Source organism: Anser brachyrhynchus, assembly GCF_964034855.1.
Source record: "Anser brachyrhynchus genome assembly, chromosome: 2".
NCBI lineage: Eukaryota > Metazoa > Chordata > Aves > Anseriformes > Anatidae > Anser > Anser brachyrhynchus.
In genome coordinates, this window is record NC_137695.1 from 142,493,520 (window position 1) to 142,503,989 (window position 10,470).

The following is a 10,470-nucleotide window of genomic DNA, read 5'->3' on the forward strand; positions in this document are numbered from 1 at the left end:
AAGAACCAAGACATAAATGTGCTACTTGCATTTCACATTAAATCTTTGTATTTATATACTTATGATAGCCAGGCTAACACTGGCAACCTTTTTTTAACATGTTAGCATACACCAATAGTTGAATATAAAAATATTCATATGCTATATGAATAGAATTTATAGGAAAAAAGAGTATTTAATGTCCATATAATTTTACTTTTAAAAAGAAAAAGGTGTTAAATATTTTGTTTTACACTGTAAAATTTTCAAATACTTTTCTAACAGTTGTAACATTTACATGAAGCATTTTTTCAGATGCCAGAGACAAAAATAAACTTCTTTGATATAAACGTAAATTTACAGAGTAGTCCTGAGAACCCACTTGACCAAAAAATAAAAAAGTTCAGTGGTAATTATAATTTAAATCTCAATTTTATGTTAAAATGAGGTACATTTTATATAATGAATGATTTTGTCGCTTGGGAAGGATCTTTGATTATTCATATGTAAATGTAGGTGTTTTGGTTTTTGATTACTTTGGTTTTTTTGATTAGACATAGATACTACTGTTTTGGCTTGGCATCTCCTAGAAGACATTGCTTGTGCTTTCTGTGATGTGCAACTCCTTATTGGCAACTTCAATCTAGAAGCAGGAGAAAGATTTCACATTCATTTAAAAAGGAGCCTCTAGTGAAGATTGAATCTAGAATGGTCCTACAGACCCTTTGCAACTCCCACCCTAGGTCCTCTAGTAAGATATAGATAGCATATCCTAAATAAGCTAGCTAGCACCAAGTTCTAGGTGTGTGTTTCCTTCATTTAAGAATCACTAGCATGCACTGTTTTTCTCAGTTTAGTTCCATTAGAAGGCAACAGTCTATTTTTTTCTTGTTTTCTTCCTTTACTGGGGCTTTAGGTAAATGAAGGTCATTCTTGGTGTGGGAATCACAGAACTAATACTTAATACCCAGAGGACAGAAATATTTGCTCCATATAAATAGCAATTTATTTATTTTTTGTATTTGTTGAAATAAAGATATAGTGTATATATAGTCAAAGAAGGTATTTCTGACTTTCCATTACTAACAGAGCCAGTGGCAATGACATTTTAGTATATCATTTCACATACTTATAGCATCATTTACATTAAGTAAATTAAAAACTGAGCTTTTCCCACTTGATTATCAATAGGTTCTTCTACTGAATGGGACAGAGTATAACAATTTTTCTAAGAAGGTTGTTATCATGCATATGTATAGAATGTATATTTTAAATAATACAATTAGCGCTAAATACATTCTAGATTAACAAAAGCAATTATTTTACAACAAAATAAATACATAAATTGATGTGTGACATTTTTTAAGGTGTGAAAGGCAATAGTGAAAAATGCTTCCTCAAAGAGAGTTCTGTAAGAGCTTTGAGTGACAAACACTTTGACAGAGTTGCTGTTTTTCTACAAATACTTTGGGAACTACAGAGAGGCTATAACTCTTAGTTATGATATCTCCTGCAAATTTGTTAAGCATCCAGTGATTAAAAACTCTTTGAGGTCTACATGGGCTAAACATGAGTATTTCTCTTCTAAGTTACATAGCCACAGTATATTTGTGATAACCCCTTACCATGGAGATTTTCACTATAGTAAACCTAGAGACAAATCCATTGAAGACCTGACATATAGTTTAGAAACACACCAGACCTCTGCCTAGTATCTCACTAAAACGTTTTCTTGTGACATACTATTATGATCTTCTGGCCATTCTACAATTATAGCAGCGATGACTATCCTTGCCTTTTCTGCCAGGGCTTCAAGAAAGAAAATAATCAGGAGGCTTTTTTCTCGCTTATAATTGCTCATTTTTATAAGAATACAATAAACTGTCTAGTAAAGAAGTAACAATATTTAGAATAGATGCAATTTATTTTCTTCAGAAATGAAATTGATTGTCACAGTACAGCTAATGTTAGACATAAAGCACAACAGCAACTTCAGCCAGAGGTAATATCTAAACACAATTTCTCTCTTCACCTCAGCAAGCCACTATACTTTGCTTAAAGGCTTTTGATTTTGAAACACAGATAGGTCATGATAAGTTTGAAGTAAAATAAACTGTTTCCATTTTTTTTTCTTCCCCCCTTTTTATCTATCTATTTATATATTTATTTATGCATAAAAAAGCATAGTTTCAATTTCTACCTTTCTCAAGGAAGCTGCTGCTCTAGTCTAGGAAGAAGGACTTGGGAAGTTTGCGGCATTGAGTACAGCAATTTGCCTGTGCAGCTGTTCCAGGAGGGAACGACACAATTCCAGAGTAGGAGGTTTTAAGGACCAGAAGTACTGTACCAACATGCACAGAGAGAAGTCATATCACATTCTTATTGCCACAAGCAAATTAAAATCCAGAGTGGATTTACTCTGATGAGAAGGCTTTCACTAGTTAAGGGCTTCAGAAGCTTGTAAGCTAGGAAAGGTAACTATGGGTAGTATCTGCTGTTAACACATTTATTTGGTGTAGATTGTATGTCAACAAAGATAAACAAAAAACTCTACATGGTGATACTTATCAAAGTGCCCATTACCCCTCTTTATATGCATGGTTTTATGTTCTCACTGCTCTAAGGAGGTAGCTTATACTGAGGAATAAACCATCTTGAATCAGATCTCACATTTACAGAACAGAAGACATTCTGGTAAAACGTTGTTCCCGTATTCTCTACCCCCTTCACAGGCACAGAAGTTCTGTCTACTTCTTCATTCAGCCTCAACCACAGGTAAAGAGCATTTGAGAAGAAAGCACCATTGTCCACCCCATGCTGTAACTTTCCCCCACCTTTGAAGAGGTCTTAAGAGATCAGGATGGAACAGGGAGAGAACCAAGTCAGCAATACCATAGCATGACTTCTTTTTAGTCCTAAAATGGATACTTTTTCCTCTGGTCCAATTACAGATTGAATCCTTTCCAGTAGGTTGTTCCCCTACTTATTTAGTTCACAAACTCCCTCAGTGCGGATAAGTTCACTACCATAAGGATGAAGTTTACCACCTTACCCTCTGCTTCTCGTGGCTCTCCTTTCAGTGCTAATATTACAATTTTTGGCATAACGCTGTCTTGCACAACTGTGTCCAACTTTAAATTTAGTTTTCCCTTTCTTTCAACTGACAGCCCATTCATCTTACCCTTAAAATTTCCTTTATATACATATATATATATATATAAATGTTAAAACTTATGTGGAGTGCAACATCTTTAGATTTTTTTATAATGCAGTGTTACAGCTAGCTTCCTCTGCCTATGGCAGCCGAAAACCATCAAGTGCTTCAGAATAAAATGTTTGTTAGAGCAAATCCTTTTTTTTTTTTTTTTTTTTTTTCCTGAAATGTAGCAGAGTTTTCTCCACTCTGCTTTTGTACACCTTTGGATGCTTCATTTGTAAGAAACTTTGGTATGAGCTGAAGAGATGTTTTTTCTTTGACTGTTTATTGCAGTATCAGTTACAGTTCAGTATATACTAAAAGACAAGGAAGCTAATAATTTTTTACTTCAATCAGTGTTGGAATTTAAACTGATCACTGTCACACAGCAACTTGAAGTTTCCAACCTTACAGCTTGTTCTAGTCGTCTCATGTCAGAGACTCTTTGAGATTTCTTTCTTCAGCCCTTCTAGGTTCCTCTTCCATGCAGGAAAGGAATTTACCAGCAAAGTCATTCTCATGCTTCTTCCTGCAGTCCTTCAAAAGAACTTAAAGAAACAGAAAAGTCGCGGCAATCTGATTTCAGAGTATTCCAGAAATCCTACTTTTCTTCCCTGGTCCCTGTATTCTATCACAAAGAATGCCAGCCTTCCAAGGTTGCTTTTCTGGAGCTTTGGGCCGATGCCAAAGAATAAAATCTAACTTACTTTTGGACATTTACTTATAGCTATCTTTCCTAGAAAAATTGAGAGAAGTTTTTTTCTAACTAGTTGTCTTCTTCAGAAGAATGAACAAAAACATAACTTTCCCAGACCATTGAGTTCTTTTCATGAAAGATTTTACTTAGCTGTTTCCACCTAGATTTCAGAGTGAACCAATTGTGCCATGTGCTTCAAGTACACATGGCTAACTCTCTAGCTTCTGTCATCTCTTCAAGGGTGAGTCTTTGCACCCCCCAGACCACCATGTGGCTGTTCCCTGTAAGGAACCCTAGATAGGAATTCAAACTCATTGTAACATTTTTTCCTATTTAATCTTCTGGAATTAGAGAGGGAGAAATGAGGGATCACCTGTTACAGCTGTAAGGCACACTCTCAGAGCCTGTCAGAACAGGTGCACTGAGACCATAGCCTGACCACAACCTCCCCTCGCCTGCCCAAATATAGGTCAGGAAACACAAAGCTGCACTATGCAATTTGGGGATGTCCTATTCCTGATTTTCCCAACTGCAGCTATTTTATGTAATACTAGAAGTGTGATTTTATGAATTTAGACCTCCAATAAACAGATAAACATCCAGGCATATTTGAATACAAAATTATTATCTTCCATTATTTGTATTATAATAGTACAAAAAAATCTCAATCCTGCTTCAAACTCTGTTCTGATATACAGTATGGGAAATATATATATACAGGATAGACCTATCTTAACAGAAAATGTTATTTAATGCTTTCTTTCTTCAAGAGATGTAGAGCTTTCTTTTCCACACAATCCCAGGAAATCTGTCAAGAATAACACAAGTATTTTCTTAACTCTGATACTAAGTACCATTTATTACTGTCTGTCTCTGGAGCATGCTTTGCTAATAGCATTCTCCATTTCTCTGCTTTACCAATGCACTGTCAGATGTGATAGGGTCTAGGCAATAGCATCCAAAAGAGGCTAGTTAAAACTCTTTCATAGTGCCAGATATAAATATAAATCTCTTTGATTATAATTGTTTGAAATATAGATGGATCAAATGGCTTTCTGGTGATTTAAAGCTTAGAAATTAAACTGTTTAGAAATCTTTGCATAATGTTTGGCTTTGTGTTTTCATTTCTTTTAGTAGCAAATTGCAAAACAAAGAGCAAATTTCCTGGTAGAAAGTGGGTATTATGAAGTATTTAGAAAGAATTAACATTCCGTTATTTTGAACAACATTGGGAAAACATACTAGCTTAACAGTATTCCAGGAGATAGATAGATAGATTAGATAGACAGATATATATTTAAACATATAACACTTTCTGCTGAAAGGATACACGGAGTTTTTATGATGCTTGAGAATATAGTTATTGATTTCAGACAAATTCAAATATAGAGAGAAATTTAATACAATGAACCATGATTTCATGTACACATTGTAATTATTTATATAAAAAAGTACATATATGTGTACATATATCTATCATTACCCTAACAGAGATATACTGCCTGAATTCTGAAACTAAAGGGCCTGTCCTTCCACTATCTGGTCTCAGTTTACAGTGATTAACTCAAGTGAAATCAATGTGTGCCTTAAATTAATAGATTGGCAAGTCATGATACAAAATAAAAAATTCTTATTAATTCTTATTCTGTGGTAAAGCACACATTTTAGGTAACAACTTTTTTTTTTTTTTAATCTCAGGAGTATTGTCATGGTTTGACATCAAACAATAATCAGGTGGTCATTAAAAGATAGGCAAAAAGATAGGCATTTCTCACAACTCAGTAAAGATGACTGTTTAAAAATAAAGTTATAGGTGGATTTTCAAGTCACCTACCTAGCTTGGTAACAGTATGATACAGTGATATTTCAAAGCCTATCCCTGAGTTTCTTTATAAGGAGCATTTTCCAAGATCTTCTGTGTGAAATGTAGACAAAAAGAATAACCAATCTGAGATGTAGGCACTTGTTAAGTTACAGGAAAGTGTGGAGGCATTCATTCAACCCTAGACACTGCTGGATTTGTTTTCCATGTTTTCTTACACCAAAGTTGATTAAGATGCCATTGACTTTATGTGGAGGCATCACTGAGTCCAAGACTGTTCCACACAGTTTCACTGAACATTTACATGTGTTTCAAGACCCAAACAATAAACAGCTATCATACCATAATAAGGTTTCTAGATGTGTTTGTTACTTTGGGAGAGCTGTGATGTTGACTAGAGGAGGAATTAGGAGTGCAGTTTAGCTTCTGTTTTGGTCGAGTAGTGTTTAGGGGTGCTTCACACATCCTATCCCTCAATCTTCCCAGTAAATACATGCTGGATTTTAAATTGTTTGGTGGCAACAAGCAGATACTGTCATTCTTGCAAGTGTTAACAGTGATCATCTATAAGCCAAAGCCAATGCAGCTCGGCAAGCATGTCACTCCTGCTGCTGTCCTGCTGAAGCACCCTGGCCTCCATCTCATTGGCTTCTGTAGCTGGGAATTTAAAATGGTCTAAAACACTGAAACCATATAGCTGCCATCCACATATTATTTTAAGGGTCATGGTGCTTGTCACTTTTATCTGACACCATAAAGGTTAGACACAAGATAAATTGGGTCTGGTTTTACACTTAGGAAGGCAGACAGGTTAGATATGTTTGGGCCAGCCAATTTATGTTGACAAAGTCATTTGACTCTTACATCAATAAACATGCCAATAACTCAATTACATTTGGTATTGTTTGTGAGGCAAATTCATCAGGAAAACATCAGTGTACTCTAGAGGACTGACATCACAATTGAAAATAATTGTGAAAAGTTTCATCTATTAGCTCACAGAGTCCTGCAACAGCTGATGATTTTTATAGCTGTTACTACGACAGGAAAAAGTAAATATTATTTTTCAAGTGCCTAGTTCTCCTCATTACTGTTTTATTTTCATGTAGTGAAATCTGAATCAAATTTCTCTAAAGACATTAATAACTCTTGATTCTCTTTCCTAATCTAAAACACTTTTGTCTTCAAATAATTATTAAAAACATTCTTTAGAAGTTGCATTATACAACAATGAAGCTTAGCATGGATATTTTCACATATAACAATATGAAACTAAACCATGCAAAATGATTGTTTGCAGGTTTATACTTAGCACATATAAGCCCCCTTAAAGAAAGTACAGAAAAAATACATTTCAACATTTTTTAAAAATTATTATTATTAATTTGATTGTGTCTTCTTTTTTTCCACATACTCAGTAATCTATCTAGTATCCTACACACACTGTAGGAATTATCTCATTTATCAGTCATTCAAATATTTGATTTTAAATAAACTTCTGTAGCAGAAGGAATTCACAGGTTTTCAGGAACATAAGTTTTTCCTATGTCTGAGGAAAAGCAGTCTATCTGAAGACTTAGTTGCTTTTGCCAAATCTGTCAGTTAGTCTGGCAGTAGACATTATATCTCTCTCCAAGTTTGTCTTACTTGTTTATGTCCTTAAATCATGACAACTATAATACTAATATCTAATGTGTCTCCATAAGAGTATCCCAAACACTATCATTTAGATAACATTATATCCTACAAAAACAAACAAACAAGCAAACAACAACAACAAAAGCAACAACTACTACAATAAAAAACATGTTGAATTAAATAATCTAAAAACTTAAATTAGTTACCATCTATCAACTGGATGGATGCATCAGTGATATCAGTAATACATAGACTACTGTATGACCAAATCTTAACTAATCTACAGCCTGAATTTTCAGGCTAAATCCAGAAATTGCCGCCTCACTGCAACTTTCAGTTTTCAACATTTGCTCAATTGCTATTGATCCCTGCACATTGTATTACAGATCTTTACCCATTTCCATTACTCCAGCCCTTGAGGTTACATTGCTCTTCCTATAAAACATGTTGCTCCATTCTCATCAACTTTCTACCATGTGCAAATTTTATGTTCTGTTTTCTGTATTGTAATTGTAATATGCAATATTATGCCATACACAGACGTATTCTTAACTAATTCTACTAATTCACGCGTCACTGTTCTAGCAAGTGCCATTTCTAAACACATGGTCTCTCAAAAGATAGATGAATACTAGACTCCCTTCCTGTAGTTGTCTTAAAACATCTGCTAAATAAAAACAGAACTGTTTCAATGCTTACAAGGTGGTAACCTTCAGCATAGAACTGCATCATCTGCAACATGATCAAGTTTGAGACTACAGATAACAAATCATTTGCAGTCAAGAATATTTTCCAAATAAATTTGGTAAGTTCATTTTTTTCTGATGATCTCAACTTGTGACAGCAAAGCAACTCAGAGAGGAATTGTCTAAGAGATGAAGAGTAGTCAGTATAAAAGGACTGTGGTGGTTATAATTTTCTATTTGTTCTTTCTTTATTGAAAAAGTATACTATTATATACTTTATCACTACCTCTTTGTTTGCATTCATCTTCCTTAAGTGCCAGTGGCAATCACCATGATTTCTAGTCCCAGTCAAGACAGTAATTGCCAACGTAAATTTACATAAATTAGATTTTTATGATATTTATTCCCTCTAAAACACAGAAATTGATATAGGAGACCCACAGTAAGACATTTCACATTGGAAGGTGATGTCAATGCATCTTTAACAGGAAAGTGGAGGTGCTCTATCCCAAAGGAAGTATGAACTGATATATTTTCCAGATGACCTGCAGTCTAGTAGCCAAATAATATGCAATAATCCTCTGTTTAACAGACAAACACAGACGAACTATCTCATAAGTAAGACAGGAACAGGATGAAAAATTTGAGTCCTTCCAGGAATTCAAATGGAAGTTTGGTTGCAAGCGTTAATATACTCCACCCAGAAAAAATGACAATGCAGGCTGAGATCTGAATCTTGCTGAAGATAAACCCCGCAAGGTATGCCTGAATCTGGGAGCTGATGGAAGTTCCTGTAGAGAAGCTCTCATACAAGTAAATTCTCTTCTGGGAGCTCTTGAAATGATCTCTCTGAGTGATGAGTAACAGATATCCAAGGCCTGGAAGTTGCACCTTCTTAGAACAGGGATTCAGCTTAATAAGGCAGAGAAAGATTTTCATGACATAGTGTGAATAGAATAATTTAGTTTTCTTTTAATTTCTTTGTCCACATCTTTTATAAACACTAGTAACTTCATTGTCTATCTGAGATGGTATGAATATTGGGAATTTCTTTTTCTACTTGTCTTTACCTGTTTTGACTTAAGTGTGGCCTAAAATATCCTAATAACAATAAAACATTACTTACCTAAAAGAGAGCGGATCTATAAACCGATGAGCTGGGCATTGCTTCATGCACTTTTGTTCTCCAGAATATCTTCGAGATGATTCAGAGGTCATCAAAGTAGGTCCACTGTTTAGTTGCATGGGCCTGGTAGTAAGGAAGAGACAGTGAAGGAGAGTCTTCCAGTAAAATTAGCAACACTGAAGTTTATCTGGCCTGCCTGAAATTACTGGTGTGATATAAGAACATTAAAGATCACAGGGAGCATGTCACAAGCTCATTCACTGTGTTTTTTGCTTGTCTTTCATACTGTGAAGGCTGTATATTTCAACTTCCATTGAGCCATTTGCAAAACATTTGTCACAGCATGCTCTGCACTTGAAATCCGTAGGAATTGTATATGCTGTATATCATGCCTCTGTAATCAGTTGGTATTTTGGATACTTTCATTTTTCTGTTCAGAGTTTACATTTGCCAGTTTGCCCCCTCCCCATGCTGTAATGACCCCTTTTATTTCTGAATTTTTACCTCTAGTGCACTTATTCATTTTCTTGTTCAGTTACAGCTCTCTCTGGCTATGTCTATGGTTTGGCTGTAGATTAAATCCAGACTCCGCTGGAATAAGAACACTCCCACTACACGATGCAGAGTGCTGATAAACTTACACTTGAGCCAGTGAAGTAAGTTTATAGTACTCAAAAAAATGTTGATGAGCTAACATTGTGCCAGCTAACTTTATGCTAAGTCAGGACTGTCTGACCATGCCAGATCTCCCACAGCTAGTGAACCTCCTACAGATAGGCTGCAAGCCTTCTCACAGCCCCTTCTTGCTCCATTTCTGCCTGCTTAACCACAGAATCATTGTCCTTGGAAGCAGCTTTACATCCTTTATATGCAGGCACAAGGCCCTGTATTTCCCTTTATCTTTGGTTTCCATCTGTAGTCACGGACCTAGCTGTGGATCTGCCATGCATTGTGTCTCTACATTGGCCATTGCCACATAATTCAATATTAGCTACAACACCATGGTTATCATCACTGAGACAGGGACAGGATTTCAGCCAGATCAAGGCCATGTGTGCCTCATTTGCATTATCCCAGATCTCATGGTGTTTATCTCAAGCCAGAATGAAGGTAGGTAGATCTAAAACAGCTGCTAAGGCTCTAGGGGGAGACTCTTGTACAGGTCTCCTATTGCCAGCATGTGCAGAGGCTCTGTATGCTGCATTGTGGCTGTTCATTAAGCTTATTTTGTCTGTGCAGGACCATGGCATGGCCTTGAGCCCTGCCCTGCTGTTTAACTGTTAGAACTTTCCAGTTTTGGCCTGAGCCAGCTGAACCTTTCCCACA

General features: G+C 35.6%; 1 protein-coding gene across 1 annotated transcript in view; it reads right to left on the reverse strand.

Moving 5' to 3' along the window:
* Positions 1-9,693, reverse strand: part of ANGPT1 (angiopoietin 1) — a 210,174-nt gene extending 200,481 nt beyond the window's left edge. Inside the window, exons 1-2 of the mRNA XM_080579477.1 lie at positions 9,649-9,693; positions 9,145-9,267 (exon numbers count right to left, since the gene is read on the reverse strand). The gene's annotated coding sequence lies outside the window, so the exon portion shown is untranslated. The remainder of the gene's footprint in view (positions 1-9,144; positions 9,268-9,648) is intronic.
* Between the last annotated feature and the right edge of the window lie 777 nt (positions 9,694-10,470).